The 26,637-nt window shown below is 39.7% G+C and overlaps 1 protein-coding gene across 1 annotated transcript in view; it reads right to left on the minus strand.

Moving 5' to 3' along the window:
- Nucleotides 1–8,312: 8,312 nt before the first annotated feature.
- CRADD (CARD and death domain containing adaptor protein) overlaps nucleotides 8,313–26,637 on the minus strand; it is a 195,329-nt gene continuing 177,004 nt past the window's right edge. The window contains exon 8 of the transcript XR_012510740.1: nucleotides 8,313–13,527. The gene's annotated coding sequence lies outside the window, so the exon portion shown is untranslated. The remainder of the gene's footprint in view (nucleotides 13,528–26,637) is intronic.

The following is a 26,637-nucleotide window of genomic DNA, read 5'->3' on the forward strand; positions in this document are numbered from 1 at the left end:
GCCTCCAAGCCCGATGGCCTTCCGGTCTGCTGGTATCTGAACAAATACAGCAAGAGTGTGAAGGTCACAGAGTCGCATGAAGTCAGCAGGGGCTGACCTTGTGAAATGTGTGACCATCTCCCCTCCACATTGAGAACATTTTTAAATGACTGCAGAAGCTGCCGGGCTCCAAAGCCCAGAGAGCACGGCTCCCCTTCCCCAGGCACTGCCATTTCTAAGTGGTGTGGTCCAGGCCGGGCTTTCCGCTCTCCCTGCTGGAGGCCCGCCATCCTTATTGAGTGTATTTCCAAGAAAGCAGTTGACAGGCTTGGCAGTGCTATTCCTGGAAATGTTCAATAGGCCATCTTCTGGCAGGGGCTGCTGCTGACGGATGGGTCGGAAGGGGAGACCACGTGCTCAGCGCCATCTCCGCCCCAGCCTATTCCCAGGTGCCTCTGAGCAACAGCCGTCCCCAAATACCACGGGCTGTCAGCTGGCGGGGGCTGCGGGCCTCTGCGGATCTCACTTCCTCCCGGGCAGGGCGGCTGCCAGCGGGCTTGCTGCTAAATGAAGACAGGCGCCCTGTGACTATAAATTATAATACACATCAGCTCCGGCTGATGCACTGCATGTCCCGCAGGAAACTCCGCAGGGGACGCTTGGCCACTGCCACAGGGCATTCTAGACGGTGGCTTTGACTCTTCTGGCAGCCGCAGGAGAGAAGCCAAGCCTGTCGCTGGGCAGAGGAGCTCTGGCAACTCCCAGAGGTTGGAATTTCCCTCTGATGTGGAGCACAGGACGGACCAGGGCTTCTCAGCCTCCACAGTACTGATGTTCAGTGCTGACACTTCTTTGTGGGGGCTGTCTGTGCACTCCGGATGTTTAGCAGCATCCTTGGCCTCTGCCCACTGGATGCCAGTAGCACCTCCACCAGCGCCCCCCTCTACCAGGTGTGACAACCAAAAATACCTCCAGATATTGCCAAATGTCCTCTGGAAGGCAAAGTTGCCCTTGACTGAGAACCACTAGTGTAGAGGAAAGGAGATAGGGAGCCTTCTGAGGGGATGCCGGAGAGACAAAGACAGAATCTCAGAATCTGGTCTTCAGTTGAGCTGTGTGAGGCAAGGCAAGTCACAGAATCCTTGGGCCTCAGTTTTCTTATCTCTAAAATGGAAAGAAAAAGAAAGGCAAACCAAGGGACTGTGGAAACCAGCTGAGAGAATGCATCAGATGCACTTTGAGAAGTATGAAGCACCACAGAAAATGACAGAACAGATTATCTAATGCTTGAATACTTCCCTACCTCAAAGGGCCCAGCTCCCTTTGAAAGGAGAATATAGCTGAATATTTATAAAATTCCTGTCTCTTAAATTAAAACAAACAAATGCTTTAGAAAGCTTTTCTCTTTATTATTGTTGTTCTTCTGAATTCAAACAAGATTACTAAGTATGCTATGACTGCCTGAGGTTAATGAACACAATTTTCTTTTGCCTTCCTTGAAAGAAGTTTTCTATCTTTTTTTTCTTCTTTTTTATCAACAATTGTATCCCTCCAGTGAAAGAACAGAAAGTAAGAAAAGGGGGGGGGCTCTATTTTTTTCATGAAATTAGTATCTTTTTCTTTATAATTTGCAACAAAAACTGATAAATGAAACACCACAGCCCCATAGAAAGACACTGTTGCTTTAAAGAGCTTTGCTGTTATATAATTCTCTGGCTGACTTCACCCAGCCAGCTTTCAAGGAACTGTAAAGAAATCTTTAAAGGTTAATATTTCTCCTACTCACACTGGCAGAAAAACACAAAGGAAATGGGTAACCTGAGTCACCTCAGTGGTGAAAAATGAAGAGCCAAGTCCTTGAGGACAGGACTACATATGCCCCCCCGCCCCTGTCTTGGGGTCTTGTCACGCTCCAGGCAGCCAAGGCCCTTCCTTTGTGGCTGTGTTCATTGGAAGATCCAAGGCCACATTTGCTTTGGGAAACAGGACACTGTGATTAATCAAAGAAAACAAAAACAGCTTCTTTTTCATAATGGGCCCAATGAAGGGCTTTTCTAGGAAAAATCCTGATCAGGCTGTTCCTTCTGTTTCCCTAGAGGCTAACAGCCAAGGGAGGGGGTTGGAGGGGTGTGTGAGGAGGTATCCATGGAAGTTTATTCCCAAATAGTCCCTTCCCAGATAAAGACTTCACTGTGCTAACCAGCTCAAAGCACTAAGCGTCAGTTAACAACAGGGGCCCCACAAAAGGAGACAAGTCTCTTTCTAAGGCATCACACTGTTCCTGCACCAACCCAAGAACTCACCTGCTCCTACAGAATTATTCTGATCAGACAGAGTTCCCAGATGGGACCTGAGGAGGTGAGAATCTCTGAACCAAATGGAGAAGTGTCAGAAAAGGTGTTGTAAAACCAGCTAGCACATGCTTATCTTGTTAGAAGCAAACACAATGTAGTTCTGGGACAGTGCTTCCTCCTTATCCATGGGGGATACATTCCAAGAACCCCCAGGGGATGCCTGAAACTGCAGATAGTACTTTATATATACACTATAGATACTATTTTTTCCTATATATAAATACCTATGATACAGTTCCATTTATAAATGAGGCACAGAAAGAGAATATCCCAATTGCCAGCATCACTACTCTTGTGTTTTGGGGCCATTATTAAGTGAAATAAAAGTTCCTTGAACCCAAGTACTGTGATATTATGACAGCTGATCTGAAAACCGAGACACCTACTAAGTGACTAATTGGTGGGATGCACTGGACAAGGGGATGATTCCTGTCCCGGGGTGGGATGGAGCTAGATGATGCAAGATGTCATCTAGTAACTCAAAACAGAGTGCAAGCTAAAGCTTATGAATTGTTTACTTCTGGGATTTTCCATTTAATATTTTCACACTGAGATTGACTGTGAGGTTGTGGAAGGCAAAACTGTGGATAAGAGAGGCTACTGTGCTAGGTAGGGACAGGGAGGGCTGAGACTAGGGTGAGGAGGGTGACGTATTACCTCCGCTATAAAACTTAAGGACACAAAATAAACCCAACAATCAAGTAAATAATGTAAACAACATTTCAACACAATATTTTGAAAATCAAAATTAATGTCAAAAATCCATGATGAACAAAATATCAAAATTTAAAGACAAGCATTGTGTGTTCCTAGTGACCTTGACTTCTAATGGACTCACAGGTCTCAGTGAAGCAGAGTAACCAAAGGGGCCAGAGTTCAGAGTGAGGGACAGAGAGCAGCCAGTGGCTATGTGGTTTTCAGCATACCCCAAGCCTCTCTGAGTTCTGGTTCTTGTCTGTAAAGTGGGCTTAATATTGACCCCACCTACCTCACAGGGGTTGTTAGGACCAAATACGGTCTTGTTCACGAGAGCACTTGACAAACTGTAACCTAAGGCATCCCTGAAATGTATAATAGAAAGTCTAATAATAATACTGGAAAACTGCAGTAGAAGGTAATAAGTGACATTCTTGGAGAGGGGAGAGAAAAGGCAGGAGAGAGGAAAAGGGTGGAGGAGTGGAGCAGGCTGTGTGCTGGAAAATGGGAGGAGCCCAGATTCTGGATTCTGACCGGAATTCAAGTCTCTGAGCAGTTATTTACAACTTGTAGAGCGTCGGCCCGTTTTCCAGCTTCTCTGAGCCTCAGTTTTCTCATTCAAAAAAATGAATGGAATGATAATGGATTAATCATGAAGTAAAGAAATAAAAAGTAATGTGTACACAGTACCCAGTATGTATGGTCTCATATAAGTTAGGTGTTAACCCCTTCTACCACACACACACCCCCCACCTCCCTGCACACCTACACCCACACCCTGGAATTCTCCCATGAAGAGAAAAGAAATGGAAAGAAATGGGAGAGGCAGGAAGAATACAAGCCAAGACTGGAGGATGTAAGAGAAGATCGAGGTAGAAAAAAAGAGAGAGGAAAGGAAGGAAGAAGGAAAGGAAGAGAAGAAAGTGGGGACACTTGGTCCTGTCCTAAGCTCAGTGCTCTCACAAAGCAAGTCAGTTCCAGCTTCCCAGGAAACATCCTTGGAAAGAATCAAACTCAACAATATATTTAAGATTTATCTGTGATGACACAAATATCTCTGATTTTTTTTTGTTCTACCTGCTGTAGAATATTCTAGAACATGCCTCCATTTATATATCCATTCTCCTAAGGGTGAACATTTAAGTTGTTTGAGGGAGCTTCAATTGTATCGGTAATGCTTTATTTCTTAAGTTGGTTGGAAGATCTGGAGAAGTTCAATCTATTGGTCTCTTTTTCCTATATCTGAAACAGCTGAGCTCATCTAGAATTGCTAAAGATTTGGCCAAACCCCAGGCCTTCCCCTTGAGTTCAAAGGCAGGTGAGATTTCTGGGGGTGGATGATGCACATCCACATGAAGGGTCTGAGGAGAGTGGACACATTGCAGGTGTCTGTCCAGCAGCCATCCTGCCCCACAGAGGGGACTGTGCCCCCATTGGCTCTGCCTGCCCCAGGCAAGTGGAGGGCAGACCACACTGACTGAGATGCAGTTCACAGGCCTGCAGCTTCCCAGACAGACCCCATTACCTGAGATCTTGCCCCACCTGGAAGCCCCAAGGTCAGGCCCCACAGGCAGTTCCAGACCCAGTGATGGAACTTCTTGGAAGTTTTGGACGATAGAAATGTCAGGGAAAGTACTTTTCTCCATTAACAGCTAAGCTTCTCTAAATCGAATCTCTGTATCTTTAAAATGGAACAAAGGGAAAGTTGTTAGAAGTTTGGGGAGCCAAGAGTGACAGCTGATCCCCTGGAAGTCAGTCTGTGCATTTCCTTCCCAAAGAACTAGAGAAATAAAAAGTGCCAAGAATCTAAAAGAATAAATCTTCTGGAAACAGTTCCTGTTTGCTTTTGGAGTGTGTTGCTCCTCCCCTCCTCTCCTCCAGTAGGTTAGTTTCTCAGAGACTGTTTGCTTTGGTTACAATCAAGATTGGTCTGCATTCCCCAGGATCCACCTGCTCTGTGGGCTGATTGTCTCCTCTGAGGTAGCTATGAGGGCTGAGTGTGTACTGGCCTACAGCAGACAGCCTGCTACATGGTTACTCCATTAATCCATGACTTGGGGCTGGGATTTAGGGCAGGGACTAGGGCGAGGCAAGTGAGATAATCTTCTTGGGCACAAAGGTTAAGTGAACATTCAAACACTCAGAAATTGAGACAAGTAATATTTTAACACAATATTTTAAAAAATCAAAGTTAATGCAAAAAATCCATGATGAACAAAATATCATCATTTCAAAGAAAGACAAGGTCCATGCAGAACTGAAGGAAAGATAGAGTTTTACAGACAAGCAAAAGCTAAGAGTTCACCAGGACTAAATCAGAAATGTTAAAGGGATTTCACTAAGCAGAAAAGAAAAGGCCACCACTGGAAAAAAGAAAATTACAACAAAATGAAACAAAAACCCCTCACTGGTAAAGGCAGGCAATAAGTAAAGACAGTGGATCAAGCACTTACAAAGCTAGCAGGAAGGTTAAAGGTTAAAGGCCTATATCTACAATAAGTTGCTAAGAAATACATAAAATAAAAACATGTAAAATACTTTATCAAAAACATAAAACATGACAGGAGGTTTAAAAATCAAAATATATGGCTGTTAGAATGTGTTTGAGCTTAAGAGATCATCAACTTAAAAAAAAATATATATATATATATATATATATTTACCTACTTACCTCATGGTAACCAAAACCCAAAAGCCTATAATAGATACACAAAAAATAAAGAGAAAGGAATCCAAGCACAACTCTAAAGATAGTCATCAAACCACAGGGATGAGAGCAAGAGAAGAAGAAACAAAAGAACTACAAAAACAATTTAAAAAATTAACAAACTGTCAATAAGTACATACCTATCAACAATTACTTTAAATGCAAATAGACTAAATACAGTTAAAAGACATCGAGTGGCTGAATAGATTGAAGAAAACCCCAGGACCCATATATGTGATCCTTACAAAAGACTCACTTCAGATCTAAAGACACGCACAGACTGAAGTGAGAGGAGTGAAAAAGCTATTCCATGCAAATGGAAATGTAAAGAAAGCTGGAATAGCAATGTTTATATCAGATAAAATAGATTTTAAAACAAAGACTGTAAAAAGAGACAAGGGGCATTACATAATGATAAAGGAATCAATCCAACAAGAAGATATAACACTTAAAAATATATATGTTCCCAATATAGGAGCACCTAAATACATAAAGCAAATATTAATATACTTAAAGGGAGAAATTGACAGTAATGCAGTACTAGTAGGGGACTTTAATATGTCACTTATACCAATGGACAAAGCATCCAGACAGAAAATCAATAAGGAAATACTGGCCTTAAAGGACACATTAGACTGGATGGATTTAATGTATATATGGAACATTCCATCCAAAAGCAGCAGAATACACATTCTTTTCCAGTGTACCTGGAACATTCTCCAGGACAGATCACATGCTAGATCACAAAACAAGTCTCCATAAATTTAAGAAGACTGAAATCATATAAAGCATCTTTTCTGACCACAATGGTATATAAGACTAGAAATTAAGCACAAGATAAAAACTGGAAAAAACATAAACACATAGAGACTAAACAATGTTCTGCTAAACAACCAATGGCTCACTGAAGAAATCAGATGAAATTAAAAAAAAAATACCTTGAGACAAATGAAAATGGAAATCCATTACAAAATCTATGGGATACAGCAAAAACAGTTATAAAAGGGAAGTTTATAGCAATACAGGCCAACCTCAGGATATAAGAAAAAAATCTCAAATAAGCAATCTAACATAACATCTAAAGGAACCAGAAAAAGAACAATTGATATCACAGAAATACGAAGGCCCATAAGAGATTACTATGAACAATTAAATGCCAACAAATTGGACAACCCAGAAGAAGTGGATAAATTCCTAGAAACATTCAGTTCTTCCAAGACTGAATTGGGAAGAATTTAAAAATCTGATCAGACCAATTACCAGTAATGAAATCAAATCTGTTAAAAAAAATTTAAAAAGTTCCCAATAAAAGTCAGTACCAGATGGTTTCACAGGTAAATTCTATAAAACATTTAAAGAGGAGTTAATACGTATCCTTCTCAATCAACTCCAAAAAATTAAAGAGGAAGCAATGCTTTCAAACTTATTCTACAAGGCCAATATCACCCTGAATCCAAATCCAGATGAAGATGTTACACAAAAGAAAATTACAGGCCAATATCACTGATGAATATGGAAGTAAAACTTCCCCAAATATATTAGCTCACCAAATTCATTGAAAAGGATTACACATCATGATCAAGTGAGATTTATCTCAGGGATGCAAGGATGGTTCAAAATCCACCTATCAATCATTGTGATATACCACACTGATAAAAATTATATAATCACCTCAATAGATGCATAAAAAGCTTTTGATAAAAACTCTCAACAAAGTATGTATAGAAGGAACATATTTCACCATAATAAAGACCATATATGACAATCTACAGCCAATATTATACTCAGTGGTGAAAAGCTAAAAAAGGATTTCCTTTAAGATGCGGAACAAGACAAGGATGCCCATTCTCACCACTTTTATTCAAACTAGTATTGGAAGTTCTAGCCATATAAATCAGAGAAGGGAAAAAAAAAAGATATCTAAATTAAGTAAAACTGTTACTGTTTGCAGATGACATGATACTTTATATAGAAAACCATACAGAGTCTTACATAGAAGACTCTAACAAAAAACTATTAGAACTAATAAATAAAAGTTGCAGGATAAAAATTAATAGATAGAAATCTGTTGCATTTATATACATTAATTATGGACCATTAGAAAGAGAAATTAAGAAAACAGTCCTGTTTACAATTACATCAAAAAGAATAATATCTTTAGAGGATAGTTGCTAAGGAGGTAGGTTCTAAAGTTAGACTACCTGCATTTTATTTTTTTAATTTTATATATTTTTTTAATTGAAATATAGGTGTCATCATCACAGGTCAGGGGAGAAAATGGCCCCCCAACCCAGATACATACCCCATAGCAGGATGGCAGGGTCCAATCTCTACCAACTAAAGTAACCCACAACCCTAGCCCATGACGCAGGCACAGCTCTGGGCCTCTTCCTTCCTCCAAACCACTCAGCCTCCTGCCCCTCCCTTCTCCAGGACAATTCAGTCTCCTCCGTTCACGGACCTACACACACGTTTAATCATTACACAGCATAGACCACGTATAATCATGCATTAACTATTTACTCCAGAGGTCCCAAACTGCTGGAGGTCCTCTTAAGTAGCTTAAAATTGTTTGGTTTGTTTGTTTTTCCTTTTTTTTTTTTTTTTTTAGTTTTTAATTTTTTATTGAAGTATAGCTGATTTTTTTTTTTTGGTTTATAATCTTTTATTTTATTTTATTTTATTTTAAATGTTCATTTATTTTTTCAATTAGTTACTTGCCAGCATTTAAAAATTGGGAGATTCTCACCAAAAAAATCCAAGTTTCTAGCCTACTGTAAAAAGCCGAAATTTCAAAAATCCAAATGTTTGGCAACTGACAACAACAACAATAATAATTCCCATTATGGAGAATATACTAAATGTTGAGCACAGTGTTCAGTAGTTTAGATTTTTTTTCTTTTAACCATCACAGTAATTCTGTTCTTAGTACCCCTAATTTAGCTGATGAACCTGAGGCTCAGAACACTTAAAGAACTTGTCCCAGATCACACAGCTGATAAGCAGCTTGGCCAGATTCAAACCAGGGGAGTTTGACTCTAAAGCTCCAGCTCTCATACTTTCGTACCTTCCACTATCTTGGGGACATGAACTAAATGACTGGTTTTCAAAGGCCCCAGGCAAAGGGCTTGAGTGAGTATTATGGGGTGGTGTGCCCTCTGCCCACATCAGGAGGCTGCTGCAGCCCCCAGGGCCCCTGCTTCTGCCAGAGGAGCAGTTCCTTTAAAAAAAACAAAAACAAAAACTATTTCATATATTGGAGTCCTGTTCAAGAATTCTTTGGGGAAAAAGAATTCCACTATTCAGAAGCAAAAACGGAAGAAAGCCCCAAGCCCACGTGATCTTTTTATCTCCTCTCCATATACTACGATTTCCTGGATCTGCACGAAGACTTCCTCCTTCTCCTATTTCCAGCTTACCAGATATTTCTCCATGTTACTGCATCACTCTGGTTCCTCCTTGAGCACTTGGGTGCTGGCTGAGCCACCTCTTACAACTGGTGAATGGCCAAGTGTCCAGACTTCAGAGCCACAGAGCCATGGACCTTTCTCACAGACCTGCTGAGAGCAGAAAGAGGCAGTTTGAAGCTGTGCTGAGGCCAACACAGGGTGGGACACACTGCGGTGAGGACAAGGGTGATGGGGAGAGGGTGGCAGAAGCTAAAAGCCACCGAACCCGGTAGAGAGGTTCCCCTTTGCTTCTCTTGGATGAAGTCTTTGTGGGTTGTCATGAATTTCAGTCCTATCATGGCTGTCTGTGAATTGAGGATCTTCTTTATGGAGTGTCAGGACGGGTGGCTTCAAAGGCTGTATAGGGTGGTGGGAAAAGCTCAGGGAGGAACCAGAGCAGAGCTCTGTCATTGCTTGGCACTTGATGACCTTCAATATGTATAAAATGTGCATTGCTTCTCCCTACATATCTCACTCAATAGTCCTAAGGACACCACTTGGGAGACCACTTTAAAAACCATGAAGTGACATGACAATGGGTATCTATTAAAACAAAAAATGTTTTAATTACATGTATATGTTCTTTAAAAAATGAAGAAAAAGTGGGAGCTTCCAGACCCCCCTCTTTGAAGACAGCATGCTGGAGTTGGCCTTGACAATGTGATTCCAGACGTGGCTTCAAGGGCCATCTACTTACCAACCATTCCCAAATCCATAATCCATTCAGACTTCTCTCCTGAGATTCCAGCCCATGGTTCTTACTCTGTATTGAACAGCTCCATGTGGATGCCCCCCACATTCTCCAGCAATTCCTAAAATGGGGCTCACAGGCATCTCTCTGAAACTGACTCCTTCAGCAGTGTTTTAGCTCAGAGGATGGCATCCCCATCCACACATCCCAGAAACCTGGCTGCCATTCTTGACTGCTTCCCTACCTCATCCCTCACATTTTTCAATGTCAAGGTTCTGTTGATTCAATGCAGTCTTAAGAAGGTCTTGAATCTCTCTACTTCTCTCCAGTTCTAACGGTATGAGCTGGACTAGACCACCCCCATCTCTGGCCTGGATGACTACAATTGCCACCTATTGGTTATCCTGCTTCTGGTCTTGTCCCCTGCCCTGAGTCTCAGGCTCCAAATCACCAAACAAATCTTTCTGAAACACAGACACACAGAATGATGATCTTTCTAGAACACAAGTATGATCATCTGATCCTCATGCTTAAACCCCTTTGATGGTTTCCAATATTTTTTAGGATAAAATCCTTAATCTTTAACACACACATGCAAGGTTAGTCCCTAACCATCTCTCCAGGCATCTCTACTCTCAATTCTCTAGCCAAGCTGCATCTTGTTCAGTTCTCTAAACATTCTGTTCTCTCACTTCTACCCCTTTGCACATGTTCCTCCATCTGCTGAGAACACACCCCCTGTGATGGTTAATTTCATGTGTCAACTTGACCGGGCTAAGGAATAACTGGTAAAACACTATTTCTGGGTGTGTCTGTGAGAGTGTTTCTGGAAGAGATTATCATTTGAAACAGTAGCCTGAGTAAACGAGATCTCCCTCACCAATGCAGGTTCTGATCTGTAGACGGTCTGAATAGGAAAAAAAGGGGAGGGGGTGAATCTGCTGTCTGCTTGAGCAGGGACATCTATCTTCGAACTGGCTCCCCTGCCTGGTCTCAGGCCTTACTCAGACTGAATTACACCACTGGCTTTCCTGGTTCTCCAGCTTGTTGACCATAGATCGTAGGACTTCTGGCTTCCATGACTGTCTGATCCAGTTCCTATACTAAATCTCTTCTGTGTATCTCTATATATCCTATTGGTTCTCTTTCTCTGAAGACCCCTGACTGATCCACCCCCATCAACTCCCACTCATCCTTCGGGTCTCAGCCTAGATGGCACTTTTTCTAGGAAGCTTTCAATGACTTTCCAAGACTGAAGCAGATACTCCTCTACTCATTTCCACAAGCACCTTGTCCCACCTTCATTTTAGCTCTTACCATAATGCGCATGTTATAATTCCTAGTAGACTTAACTGCTTTTACCATCAGACTGCAAACTTCACAAAAGTTAGCATATATTCTGTTTACATTTGGATGCTCTGTACAGGTCATAGCATAGCCAGACATCTACTATGTGCTAATAAATTTTATCTTTCTGACTAAAGCAATCAGACTGCCAAAAGTATGAGGTGCCTTTTAGCAGAAATATTAAGGAAATATTAAGAATCTCTAGTGAGAAAGGGTATGTTTGCTAAGGAGAACATTTCAGACAGATATGCAAGTCAGACTGTGCTGTAACAATACCAAGAACTGATTCTTAACACCTTGGCAATTTGCTAACTTCTCTATTTCCTAGAAGTCCACATTATTTTAGGGTTTGTTTATAGAAGTTGCGAAACAAAATCTTCTTCTATGTATTTAAGAACTTCGTGAATTTCCCTTAATTTCTCCATGGCTTCAAATCCTAGTTTTCAATCCTCTGTATTTTGCTGTGACCTATGGGACCCTCCACTCATGAATGGTCCTGGGATTGAAATCTCCTCCTGATGACAATGCCTGAAATAGAACTGTTATGAAAAGTGTGTCCATGCCTGGGTCAGGAGGCAGGAGAAGTGTGGGGCTTTTATTTTCCATGTTTAATCAACACTTTAATTTCCCTGTTTCCTGTTTTCAAACTATGGGCAACTGGTTAAGCTATTTTAATTATTGTATTTCCCCACATATTTTCTTTCATTTTCAAACATAAATTATAGATTCAAAATGTATGAGACCCTCCCTGGTGTCAAACTACAGAAAGTGCAAAGACCTGGATTTAATTCTTAACTCCATCTTTTACAAGCTTGTGACCTTGGACCAAGTACCTAACCTCTCTGAACGTCAGCTTCTTCCTCTGCAAACAAAGCAAGAGGGACACAAACCTCACACCCTCCTCTCTGCCTTGAGCGTGGGAGGCACTGTATGAATGTTGGTGCCCTTCCCAAACAGCTCTGCTATTAATTATATCCATGACCATGTAATGGTCTCTATGGAATCTCTGCAGATTGAAATGATTTTCTAGGATAACAAATCTTCAGTGTTAGCAGAAGCAGCTGCTGGCCAGTCTCAGTGTCCACACTCACCCTAGCTGCTAAAACTTTTAAGACTCTTATTAAATGATAGGATTGTTTGCCTTTTTCCCTCCAAAGTAGTACTCACACGCTCTGCTCATTCTTGGGGCCTTGGGGAGGAGAAAAACCTCTTCCCACATAGAAAACTGAGTCGCTGACCTCTATGGACTCTGGGTCCAGAAATCAGCTGGACCACCACCAACGGAAGTAAAATCATACGAACGGGTGGAGGGGGATGCAATGTGCAAAGGTGGAGAGTCAAAAAATTCTACAGGAAGCCACATATAACAAGCTGGAGGCATGATCATCTTAGCTCAACAGTTGGACACCCTATAGAGTGAGATTTCCCAAAACTGATTACTTACCATTGCCCACCACCTGGAACCTACAGAGATTTTTCACAGTTAGTATCTCCTTTCATCCTTACAACTGTCCTGAGAGGTTGGCAAATATTATTATATCAATTTTCCAGAAGAAGAAACCAAGGAGAGTATGCCCAGATTACAAGCTTACACAAGCTGGAGCCGGGACGTCACCTGGGCCTTCCAGTACTCAGACCTGTGCCCTTTCTACCACATTCTCCTGCCTCTCATACCACTGGGGAAGAGGAAGATTCCAAATAAGTCAGAGGGAGCATATCTCAGGAACCCCTTCACAGGACCACAGAGGGAAAAGCACCAGACTAGGGTACAAAAGACCTGGGCTCCATTCCCAACCACTCACTCTTGAGATGACAGTCTCATTATCTCTGCAAAGAACAGGTAGCAATAAATGATTCCAAGTTCCCTCTCATGTTTCTATTTCTTGAATGTGTATCTTTAGTTATTTTAGTGTATAACCCAAAAGAAATGCCAAAAAGAATGGGGATGGGGGTGGGCCATCCACAAGTTCAGCAGCAATGATGGTATCTTTGACCCGACATGACTATGGCTGAATTTAGAAGCTGGGATTTTCATTCGCGGCTTCTTGAAACTAGGCCTCACTGAACTTCAGTTAATCTTTCCACATCTCAGTTTCCTCATATGAAAAACAGGGATGACAATACCTTCAGCACAGAGAAGAGGAATTCTCAGCTCCTTCCTCCCTGCCATCTTGCTTCTTCCCAGCCTCCCTGCTGCCAACGCAAGGGAAGGGGAGTTGCTGTTCTGATTCATCAGAGTCTGGGACTAGAGGTAGAACATTGTACAGTTGTCCATCTGTATCTGTGGATTCAACCAGTTGTAGACTGAAAATATTCAGAAAAAGAAAAAATTCCACAAAGTTCCAAAAAGCAAAACTTGACTTTGTCACTTGACAGCAACTATTTACATAGCATTTACATTGTATTTACAGTTATCTACATAGCATTTACATTGTATTAGTATTATAAGTAATCTAGAGATGATTTAAACTATACAGGAGGATGTGGGTAGGTTATAACCAAACACTACACCATTTTACATAAGGGACTTGAGCATCCTTGGATTTTGGTATCTGTGGGGGTCCTGAAACCAATCTCCTATAGATACCAAGGGATGACTGTAATTAGGAGCAAGGTTGCTGTCCTTAGGGATGCTTCTCTTTCTTTTCTATTATATGCAGTTGGGTGGGCAAGTGGGCCCAGCCCTCTCTCTTACTCTTCACTTCCTCTATGTAAGTCACTAAAAAGACAAGGCAAGTTATTAGTCACCTTATTTTCTCTGTCATTTATCATCTTTCATGCATGCATCCTTCTAGAGGGTACTAAGATCCCAAGATTCATATTCAGGTAGGAGTAAGGTTTTGCTTAGATGTCAAGGGCTAAGCCATGCGCTTTTATTCACTTTCAATCAAAACCTGTAACGGGGGTTATTAGCGACTTAGTTAATCAAAAGCATTACTGTCTTCTTTGACCCATGTCCTCTGCTCACCTCTTTCTAGGGAACCATGGTAGCTAATCTCCAAGACTGCCCCCAGTGAGCCCCCACTCCTGGTATTTATATCTTACTGGAGTCTCCTCCCATACTGTATAGGGTTGATCTATGTGACCAACAGAATCAGGCATGAGTGATGGTATGAAACTGCTGAACTAGTTACACAAGATGCTGTGGCTTCTGTCCTGGTCTCTCTCTCTCAGATCATTCGCTCTGGGGAAAGCCAGGTGCAGGTTTTGAGAAGCCCTGTGAAGAGGCCTCTGTGATTCCTTCCCAGAACAAACCCATCCTCTTTTCTTTCTGTCCCTGTCCCCACTGCCCAGAGCACCCATTCTATTCCATCAGCCATATATGAGGCCTTGACTGACTTTCCCTCACTCCCTGAGACCAGGAATAGACTATTTCTTATTTGTCTTTGTATCCTCTGTGCTTAGCACAGTGCCAGGCATATAGTAGTCTCTCAATAAATGCCTGCTGAATAAAGAAACAGAGGGAAATTTAGTTTTATACGTCATACCTCGTAAGTAACTCATTTTTCCCTTTTATTCAAGTATCAGTTTTTAACAGCTCTATTGAGATATAATATACAAAGAGCTGCACATACTTAATATGTACCTTTTGATGAGTTTGGACGTATGGACAAATCCATGATATCATCACGACAATCAAGGTAATAGTCATGTCCAACACAATACCTCCCAAGGTTCCTTGTGTTCTTTTGGGTTTTTTGGTTGTTGTTTTTGCTCGTTTGTTTTTTTATAGGTAAGAACACTTACCATGAAATCTACCCATTCAAGCTGTACACTTAACAAATTTTGAAGTGCACCATAGTCTTTCTAACTATATGCCCTATGTTGTACAACAGATGTCTGGAACTTACTCATCTAGCACAACCGAAACTTTATACCCATGCAGCAACTCTCCACTTCCCCCCTCCGCCTAGCCCTGAGCACCCAGTACTGTATTCTCTGCTTCCATTAGTTTGACTACTTTAGACATCTTGGATAAGCGGAATAATTCAGCATTTGTCCTTCTGTGACTGGCTTATCTCACTTAGTACAATGTCTTTCAGGTTCATCCATGTGATTACAAATGGCAGAATTTACTTCTTTCTTAAGGCTGAAAAATAATTCATGTTTTAAATGTTGAAAGTATAGGGTTTGACGTTTCTTTTCAGTAGAAGCCAAATGTAGAAATCTATAACAGACATTTAAGATCACTGAATAAGTCTGTGTGTAAAAATAAGGGACAAGCCCCTAAAGAAATCTTTTGAACTTAAATAGGGGTTTCTATTGTCTTTAAAATTTCCCTCATAATTGTAGTTCCAACATTTATCATAGAGTGAATCTCTTCATCATAACTGGAGAACTTAATTTTTTTCTCTTCTGTGTCCAAATGCCTAATTAAATTATATCCAGTGTTTATTAAATTATCCTCAATTAAGCTGAATATTTTGGCCTCCAGGATGCATTAATTCTAAATCTCTAATTGTTGTCACTTTGGGAGTAACTGTTTTTACTCTATCATACATTTCCCTGTGACTGGTGGAGGTTAATTCCAAAGACTGAGTGCAAAAGAATGGAGGGAAAAACCAGAAAGGCCAGTTTGACATTTTGTTTGTCTCCTAAATTTGTAATCTTGTAATTGAGCTAACATTGAGCCAAAGGCCCTGGAAATTTGTTCCCATTTTTTGTGCATGTCTCCCCCTTCCCTCGAAAGCAGTCTTCAGAAATTGGCCAGTTGATTTATACTTAGGTATTGAAAAGTTCAAAAGCCTTAATTCAGAAGGAGACCAAATTTATTTTTTAAATGATTAAGAAGAAAAATGAAGAGTTAGAAGGGAAAGGTATAAGTAGACATTATACTCATGTTGTATCTAAGAAAGTTCTGAAAAGTTAAACCTCTCTATACAAATTCAGGTATGGCATGTGTGTGCATGTGTGTGCGTGTGTATACAAAAACAGAACAGTCAAACCTCTATATACAGTCCAGGCAAGTGTGTGTGTGTGTGTATATATATACACACACACATACATACATATGTGCATATATGTATATATATGCGGAGATATATACAAATATTATATAAGCATATATTTTAAAATCCCCTACTTCTTTGATGTAGGGTACAGTGTTCTCATATCATCCTGGGATAATCTCCCAAGGAGTCATTTGATCAGAGCACACAGTTCTATTTATCCAGTTTCTGAGGATTAGTCTCAGGGGCAACTTTATGCAATATATATTGGCTACTATACAAGGCTTCTCTACTTAAATCAAATGTCCAAATTGAGATTAAGCAAGACAAACAGTATTTTCTCTTCTGCACATGCCAATGCCTGCATATGTGGAGTGGAATATTACATTGGTAATAAAGAAGCCAAATCTTTCGACAATTTCCATCCTTTCCTTCTTCCTAGATGATTTTGGGATTTAGATGTATGACAAACAGAAAGAATAGGAGGAAAATACTTTTTCTTGGAATCCAGAGAAGGCCAATTTCCATTTTTTTTTTTTTTGAGAACTGCAGAACATACATAAAACAGGACACGTCTCTAAAAATCTCTGACATATGTATCAGCCACAACCTTTTTGTGTTAAAACAGCCACAGAAATACTGTTGCTGCCAAAAAAAAGTGCTGTCTGAAATCTTTTTTCTCTTCCTCCCTGCAAGGACGACTCGGGCTTCATTAAATCATTATCAGAAGACAAGATCTGTTGCTTTGGGGCAGACAGGTCAATGGAGGTTTGATCAACATTGTCTCCTTCATGTGGTCACAGAGTTGTCAGAAGTTGACTATGCAGCTGTTGGTTAAAAACAATAATCATCTAAAGAAAAGTACATGAATAGTGCTTCTACTTTCCTGGAACTGGGAGTTGGCTTCCTTGGACCCTCTCTCCTTCCTTCCAGCTTCAAAAAAGAAATTGCTAAATATTCAGTTTGGTGTTTGCCTAAGGATAGCTAAACAAATCTTCTAGTGAGGTGTTTGTCCTTATTTCTGAGAAGGCAATCCATCACTCAGTTTGATTCTAACAAGAACAAATTTACAGAAACCAGTAGGGGAAAGGGGATTTATCAACAAAGGTCAACTAAAATAAATACCAATTTTGAAAACAAGGTTTTCTGTCAAAGCTATGGGAGCACTTGAAAGGCATAAAGAGATCTTTTGGGTTCCAAAGTCTCCACCTGTCTGGTTGGTCTTCAAACATCAGGGAGTAAAGCAGAATTTGTACAGTATCAGCAAAAGTTTCTTCTTTAGAAACACAGTTTGGGGGGTGGTGGTGGGTAGGGAGTTGTCAGGAATAAATAGGAGATTGTGAGGGGTCAAATGTTCTTCTGCTTTTATGCTCCAAAAGTGGCACTTTCTCAGTCATATTCTTAAACTCAGAGTTGTTAAGATGATCATGAAGACTGTCAGAAGCAGCAGAATCAGAAAGCAAGACACTGAGCTGCACAGTCTCACACCTAGGCTTGCTCTCTGACATGAGAATCTGTCTAGAATTTTTTTCCACTGATCCCTGAAGAGACACTAGTTCCAGAGCCAGAGCCAGGATAAGAATAATTGTATTCAAAGCCTTTCTTTGGGTGTGGAAACTACCTATTTTGCTCCTGGGTCATAGAGAATATCTGAACTCCAACAGCCATCCCTCTTGTACTTGAAACAAAAGAACGTGGTTAGTTCAAGAAGGTGGACTGAGCTAACACTGCTACTTCTCCTCCCTCCCAAATCCTGGGGAAATGGTATACATAGAATGAGACTAAGTTCTAGTCCTAGGGAAGACTAAGTACTAGAAAATGCCTGTTGAGTAGAAACTAAAGTTCTAGGTAGTTCCAGACTGACAGAAATACCAGAGAGCTGAGAAACACAGGTGCAGGAGAGGGGCTGCTGGGTGAATAATTCTGTAGCCCGTAAGCTTCCTCAGGACAAGTCATCCTCTGTCTTACTCATTACTGCATCCTCTCTACCTTGTAGAGCTCCTGGTACAGAGATGTTCAATAGTGACTATTAAGTATGAATATACTGGTTTTCCTAAGAGAAAAACAAACTCAAGGTCAGCAGGAGAGGACAGGAGGGTATTATGGAATCCTGACTGGGGACTTGAAACACTGCCAGGGCAGTGCCTCCCAGGTTGCCCACTGAGGAGCTGGTTATGCTGTTTGCCCTTAGAAATCTCTGAGTAAAGGAATGGACCAGTCATGGGGGACTCCTAGAATATGGATGGGGCTAGGGATAACAGTTGGGCATGGCCCAGATATTACTGAATTGTTAATTTAGGAAAGGCAACTTAGAACAGGTGTGGAATCCTGTGAGGTGCTCCAAGGGGGTAAATGTCCCTACCTGCTTATTTGAGGAGTGCCTCCAACCTGCTGACCTATCCACCCTGCCCATAAATGTTGACACACAACACATCTGTCACAGTCAGTCAATCAGAATCCAGGGGCAGGCCTGGCCAGGGATATTGGAAGGAAACCTTAATAATTGCTCAGGAAATGATATCAGATACAAATAATGATAAATGTATAAATGAACAACTCAGCATCATCAGACCTTTGAATTAAACTCATAGCCTAAGGCTGAGCCAGTAGAGAATTGACATCTCAGGAACAAGGAAATGTAAGAAACCAAAGACAATGTTGAAAATTTTTTATTTGGTACCTGAGATACCATGGATATTATATCTATTAAACAAGAGTCATCTGCCACTCACTGGATAAAGAAGATGTGGTAGAGTTCTACAATGGAATACTACTCAGCCATAAAAACCGACAACATAATGCCATTTGCAGCAACATGGATGCTCCTGGAGAATGTCATTCTAAGTGAAGTAAGCCAGAAAGAGAAAGAAAAATACCATATGAGATCGCTCATATGTGGAATCTAAGAAAAAAACAAAAACAAAAACAAACAAAGCAAGCATAAATACAAAACAGAAATAGACTCACAGACATAGAATACAAACTTGTGGTTACCAAGGGGGCGGGGGGTGGGAAGAGATAGACTGGGATTTCAAAATTGTAGAATAGATAAACAAGATTATACAGTATAGCACAGGGAAATACATACAAGATCTTATGGTAGCTCACAGAGAAAAAAATGTGACAATGAATATACACATGTTCATGTATAACTGAAAAATTGTGCTCTACACTGGAATTTGACACAACATTGCAAAATGATTATAAATCAATAAAAAATGTTTTAAAAAAACTCATCTGCCATAGAAAAAGCCAGGGAAAAAGAAAGACATCTTAAAAATTAAAAATATGATTAACAAACTACAAAACTCAATGTTGAGGATGAATTACAGAATAGATACACTTGAAAAGAGAAGTATTGATTTGGAACACCAAATCAAGGTATTCTTCCCTGAACATGCAGCAAAAAGTTAGAAAAATTTTTTTTTGAGAAAAAAAGAAATACAGAAGATTCAGATTGAAGAAAAAAACAAACTGTTCAATAGGAATTACAGGACCTCATGGATAAGACGACAGGAAGCCATTACTAGAAAAATACTCTCCTAGGTTAAATAAGTACTTATGTCTCTAGGTTAAAATTTAATACCCAAAAATGCTGGGCCTGCTAAGTGCCAAGAGGAGGTACATAGATATGTTCCACTGATATTTCTGAATTCAAAAATTAAAGAGAAAATCCCAAGCATCTTGGTGGTGGGGTAGGGTGGAAATAGTTTCCTATAAAGAAATAGGATTAGGCTGGTAACGAGCTTCCATTTTTAATACTAAATGTTAGGCAACAACATAACTTTGGCAAACTTTGAAGAAATAGAATTTTGAATCTACAATTCTATACACAGCTATACTAGCCTTTAAGTATGTGAGCAAAATAAAGACATTTTCCATGTGCAAGGATTTGGAATGTATACCACAATAGAAGAAAAAGTTTTATAAAATATTTCAGTTAGAACTAAATTAAAGTCATTTCTTCATTCTAAAAAACAGTAACTGCTAGCTAGACACATGGTACTGCTTTCCCTCCATTCAGAAATTTTCATAGTATATACGTGATTGGAAGAACAAGAAAGGAAGTAAAAGGTTATAAGTGGTGTTTTTTAAACTTAAGTGAAGAATAACAGGCATGTATTTCATGAACAAACATGATTTCCAGGGAAACAAATGGACAAATACTTCACATAAAAAGGCTTAAAAATAAATAGAAAGATTTGAATCAAGTTTGTGTATAACAGAAATACTTAAAACAATAGTGGTTTGAATAAAAGAATTTGTTTCTCACATAAAATAAGCCTAATAGGTAGTTTAGGGTTGGTTTAGCAGGAACAGTGTCATCAGGAACATAGACCTCCAAATTTCTGTTCTGTCACTTTCAGGTCTGGCTGACCTTCGAGTCATCTGATAGTCCTAAGGGGCTGCTGGAATTCCACCCATCATATCCACATTCCAGGTAGTAGGAAGGGCAAATGGTAATCACAATGGAGACAGCATTCCTGGACCCCATTCAATACTCCTATTTAAACTTAATTAGCCAGAATTTTGTCACATGCTCATACTTCGGGCAAGAGAGAATGGAAATTTAGTTTTGTATTCTGTGTGGTAAAGTATTGTGAACTGTACATCAGAACTCTGTTTCCAAGGAGGAAGGGGAGAGTGGATACTAAAGACCACCAGTAGTATCTGCACACAATACCACTTTCCTGATCAGGAAGATTCAGTTTTACAAAGAACTCAAATTTCCTCAGGTTAATCTACAAATTCAATGCAACGCCAATGACTTTTTTTCCTCCTAATTTAAAAAACGGAGGTAAAACTTGATATGCACAGTGAAACACGCAGATCTTAACTGTTACAGTTTAACGAGTTTTGACAAAGGCATACAGCAGTTAAAAACAGCATGCCTATCAAGATCAAGCACACCTGGAGCAGAGGTTCCATCCTACCAATAGGGGTCTGGGTGGGAGAAGTGAAGCCTGGTTCTCCCCACCATGCCTCCCTGAAATAGAGCTCCCATGCCTATTCCATTTGAAGTATTTTAAAAACGCCAACAGTCTGCCTCTGTCCCTCCAAGTGTGAACATGTAGCCCCAGACTGGAGTGAGGGGAGCGTACCAGGGGCTAGAGAGACCTCCCATCTTGTTTGTTGCACAAGCCCAAGGTAGAGTCTCCACAGGCACAGCTGGGGAGAGGTGGGGTAAGTGACTTAAGTGCTGTAGACGCTCACTGTTCTTGCTGAGATTTAGATTTTCTTGAATGAATTTTTCTCCACTTGCTGTAAGCTGTATGCCCTCAGGACAATCTCCAGAGACTTGGAATGATTTCTAATGAAAAATATTTTTCACAAGTTAAATTGTTGCTTTGCTGGGAGGAGGGTCTGGGAAGTTCTGCCCCACCCCAACCCCATTCATTATTTCCAATAATCAGTCATTCTTATCTTTATTCTCATGTGTATGCTGTGCCTTTTATCTGGCTGTTTTTGACTTATTTTGCTTTATCCTTGGTTTTCAGCCATTTGACAATGATGTGCCTTAATGTGGATTTCTTTCTGTTTTTCCTGCTTGGGGTTTACTGGGTTTCTTAGGTTCATGGATTGATATTATTAATCGAATTTGGAAAAATTTCAGCCAAAATTTCCTTAAATATTTTTTTGCCCCATTAGTTCTCTCTTCTCCTTCTGAATAACATGCATGTTAAACTGCTTATTTTCCTATAGGTAACTGAGGCTCTGTAAATTTTTTTCAAGTTTTTATTTTTTTCCTCTTCAGTTTGGCAGTTTTTGGTGACTTTTCTTCAAGTTCCTTGACCTTTCCTTCTGCCATCTTCAAACTGATGTTAATCCCACCCAATATTTTCAGGTATTCTATTTTTTATTTCAGATATTTTTTTCCCCAGTTCTGTGATTTCCATATGGTTCCTTTTTCTTTGTTTGCTTAAGCATTTTTATATCTTTCCTGATCTGTGTCTTCACATACTGTATCCATTTTTTGTGTGTGTAAATTCTTTAACGTATTTATAATAGGAATTTTAAAGTCCTTATATGTTGATTCCAACATCTGCTTTGTCTGTGGGTCTTCTTTTATTTTCTGGGGGGTTTTGGTCTCTTTATTATGGGTCACATTTTCCTACTTCTTTGTGTTTCTGGTAGTTTTTCTTGTAAACTGAACACTGTAAATGATACGTTGTGGAAACTCTAAATTCTGTTATCTTCCTCTGGTGAGTACTAGGTTTTGTTTCAGAACGCAGCTAAATTTCTTGTGGATAACCTTACTCCTTTGCAGGCTTGATTCTGACTTTGTTGGGTTAGTTATATTTAATTTTTATCCTTAGTCCTAGGCTCACAGTCCTTAGCTCAGTCCTGCAATATAGTCCTTACATCTATGGCATGATGCTTCTGGCATATCATAGGAATGCAAGACATGTTTATCAAACCACTATGATTTGGAAGATTTTAACTGCAAACTATCTCCCAGCACCAGGTGGCTGCTGAAATCTCTGCTCAGCTCTTTCAGCCATCCAGCTGTTGTTTTCTGCTCTCCTCCTTAGTCTTATCTTGTGCATTACAGCTGAAGAGTCAGCCAAGGTTTTGAGAAGATTTTGCACATAGATCTGGGGGCTCCCCCCATCACTCCTAAACTTCTGGGATTTTTCTGCCCCCTTCAAATTCCAATGGCTCAGGCAGCCTCGTAGTCTGGCCTCTAACTCTTCAGTCTAGTAAGTCTGTGTTCTGCAGACTAGTGAATGTCTGCAGGGGAAAAGCCAGCTAAATGTGAATTATATCTCCTCCAGTTTGTGTCTGATTTTGGCCCTTCTCTAATGCCTTGAAGTAGATAGACAAGAAGAGTTTATAATTATTATTGGTAGGATGTTTAGTCTGATATAAACTACTCTGCCATTATTTGAAGCTGTCAGTCTTTATAATTTTTAAACATAAATGACATCATGCTATATACTTTATAACGTTCTAAAAATTGAACATATTTTAGATATCATTCTGTGTCAATACGTATTAAATGACCTTATTTCCTTTGTCTGACATACGGTGCTCCAAGTATTCAACTATAGAGCTACATGACAAGGATAAACTGTCAAATGGAGCTATGGGTTATCAATTAAACCTCTTTGAATGTTCTTTGAAAGATGCTGAATTACTTTTCTTTTGAGTGCAGCTCCTTATGAAGACTATTTATATTTGGGTCTGCGGCATCATGAATTTAAATAATCCTCTATTAATGTGCTTTCTGGTTGTTTCCAGTTTTACTTATTACAAGCAATGGTAAATGAGCATTTTTGTACATAATTTTTTGGTCTTCCCTACAGAATTATTATCCTAGAGGTGGAATTGTTGAGTAACAGTAAATACATATTCAAAATTTTAATATAAAATTACCAATTATTCTTCAATAAAAGTTATACAAATATACACTCTCCAAAAGTATATGAGAATGCCTATTTCTTCCTAACTTTAACAACGTCAGGTATTAGTCTTTTAAATCTTTCCCATACATACAAACCACCCTAGTAGCATCCCATAAGAGGAGGACTGTCCAGCCCTCTTTTGCTGTTCTCAGTCTTGATTCCGAGCTATTGTCCCTCTGCTTTTCCAACACTGTGTCTCTGTCTTGCCCTCTGCATAGGACCATCACTGCTTGTCTCTGGGATCCCCCTCAAAAACAATTTGGATTCTACCTCCAGGCATGCTTCCTGACTATACTGATAAAAAACATAATTTTCAATGGAATGGGAGAAAACATTTGCAAAAAATGAAACTGATGAGGGCTTGATCTCTAGAATATATAAACAGCTCATATGACTTAATAAGAAAAAAACAAACAACCCAATCCAAAAATGGGCAGAAGAGCTAAACAAGCAATTCTCCAAGGAAGACATACAAATGATCAAAAAGCACATGAAAAAATGCTCAATATCACTAATTATCAGAGAAATGCAAATCAAAACTACAAGGAGGTATCATCTCACACCAGTCAGAATGGCCATCATTCAAAAGTCCACAGATGATAAATGCTGGGAGGCTGTGTAGAAAAGGGAGCTGTGCATTGGTGGGAATGCAGTTTGGTACAGCCATTGTGGAAAATAGTATGGAGATTCCTCAAAAGACTGAAAATAGACTTACCATATGACCTAGCAATCTCACTCCTGGGCATATACCCAGAAGGAACCCTAATTCAAAAAGACACCGGCACCCTAATGTTCATAGCAACACTATTTACAATAGCCAAGCCATGGAAACAACCTAAATGTCCATCAACAGATGACTGGATAAAGAAGTTGTGGTGTATTTATACAATGGAATACTACTCAGCCATAAAAAAGAAAAAATAATGCCATTTGCAGCAACATGGATGTCCCTGGAGAATGTCATTCTAAGTGAAGTAAGCCAGAAAGAGAAAGAAAAATACCATATAATATCACTCATATGTGGACTCGAAAAAGAAAAAAAGAAGAAGATAAATGAACTTAAATATAAAACAGAAACAGACTCACAGACATAGAATATAAACTTGTGGTTGCCAGGGGGGAGGGGGGTTAGAAGGGATAAACTGGGAGTTCGAGATTTGTAGATACTGACAGGTATCTATAGAACAGATAAACAAGTTTATACTACATAGAACAGGGAAATATATTCAAGATCTTGTAGTAGCTCACGGTGAAAACAGTATGAAAATGAATATATATGTATTAATGTATGACTGAAAAATTGTGCTGTACATCAGAAATTGACACGACATTGTAAACTGACTTTAATTCAATACAAACAAACAAACAAAAAACATAATTTCCAGCTCACCTGGCCCAGGGCTTTATTCTCTAGTGTTCTTCCACCATGAATATTTCTGGTTTACCTCATTCCCTTCACCTTCCCTCATTTACCTTCACAATTTACCTCATCTCCCAAATCTAAAATAGATACTTTTGTCTTTGTGAATTAAGGTCACTGCAATTTGAACCATATATCTGCAACAATTGGTTCAAAAGTACTTTGTTAGTAAGAAATGCTCTAAAATGTCTTCAAAATTATTGCTGTAGTTTCCTTTCATTCTTTACTTTTAAAAAGTAACCATTAATGGGGGTGTGACAGGTAACAGCTCAGTAGTAGAGTGCATGCTTAGCATGCATGAGGTCCTGGGCTCGATCCCCAGTACTTCCACTAACAAAAATAAAAATTAAAATTAAAAAAATAAATTAAATTAAACTATAACTATATAAAATATAAAAAATAACCATGAAGAGATCAAATAACATACTGGCACATTTTCTAAGTAAAATATATGTCAAGGAATTGTTAAAAGCAGTTTAAAGATAGAAAACTAAACATACACATTTTCTTGAACATTCTCTGGATTCCCACTAACTGACATAAAGGGATTTTTTTTTTAAGACCTAAGAGGAAAGAGAAAGTGCTGCAAATTAGAAAACAGAAGAAAGATGAACTGACCCAGCAGACCCAGGAAAACTATGTCATAAGTGAGCAAGCTAAGCAGTAGCCCGTTTTCCAACACATATAGGGACCCCAGATCTCAAGAAACAGAATCATCAGGGGTTTATGATTTGGGGATAAAGGACAGAAGGAGTGGCTAGACCGCCCTTGCCAAATTCTTCTTTCTTATTTTGTGCAACCAGGTGATATCCTCTCCTTCTACCTCAGCAGGAAATGGGGGTTTATACTCTGGAGGGAGTGAAAACAGAAGGTCTCTGAGATGGGGCCACAGGGTATAGCTGAGGGCAGTAACCACTTGGAAAACAGGAGAATTAAATACTAAATGTTGAAACCCTCCCCTATAGTTACTGACCCTCTTCTATTACTTGGTTCATAGAATACTATGCAGGATATTAGAAGACTCTCTGAAAAAATACCTGACAAACGAAAAGACCTAAAGATGCTGACATTCCAGTTATCCAATTAAACAGCCCAGCCTCATCACTCTACAAGAGATCTGGTGGTCTCCAAGCCCCACCCACAATACAAAGCTACCATTATGCTTTTTAGTGCCCTGATTTTAAATATAAACTACAGCCAAGGATCACCAGATATCTGAAGAAAGCCTCACATATAAAGACAGAGAATAAAAACAAAGAGATTAAAGTAATTTGGAGGTGAAAGAGGTGAAAATAATCAGGCAGCTAAGAGAATGTACTGCAGACATGAAGCAGCAGGATGCTGTTTTAAAAGGAGTATCCACAAAACAAAGATGTCTTTGAAATGAAAAAACATGGCATAAATTAAAAACCCAATAAAAAGTTTAGAAGAAAACCCTGACAAAACTTCCAAAGGACAACAAAATGACAGAAAATAGGAGAGAAAAGACAAGAACATTTAAGGACTAAAACAGGAAGTCTGATATCCAAACAGTATGAGTCATAGAAGAGGAAAAGAGAAAACGGAGGAAATGAAGTCATGAAAGGAAGGTGAGATGACTCCACAGTGACTCCACAGTGAGAAGGCAGTACATAATGCC

This window comes from Camelus bactrianus, chromosome 12, assembly GCF_048773025.1.
Source record: "Camelus bactrianus isolate YW-2024 breed Bactrian camel chromosome 12, ASM4877302v1, whole genome shotgun sequence".
In the NCBI taxonomy this organism is placed as follows: domain Eukaryota; kingdom Metazoa; phylum Chordata; class Mammalia; order Artiodactyla; family Camelidae; genus Camelus; species Camelus bactrianus.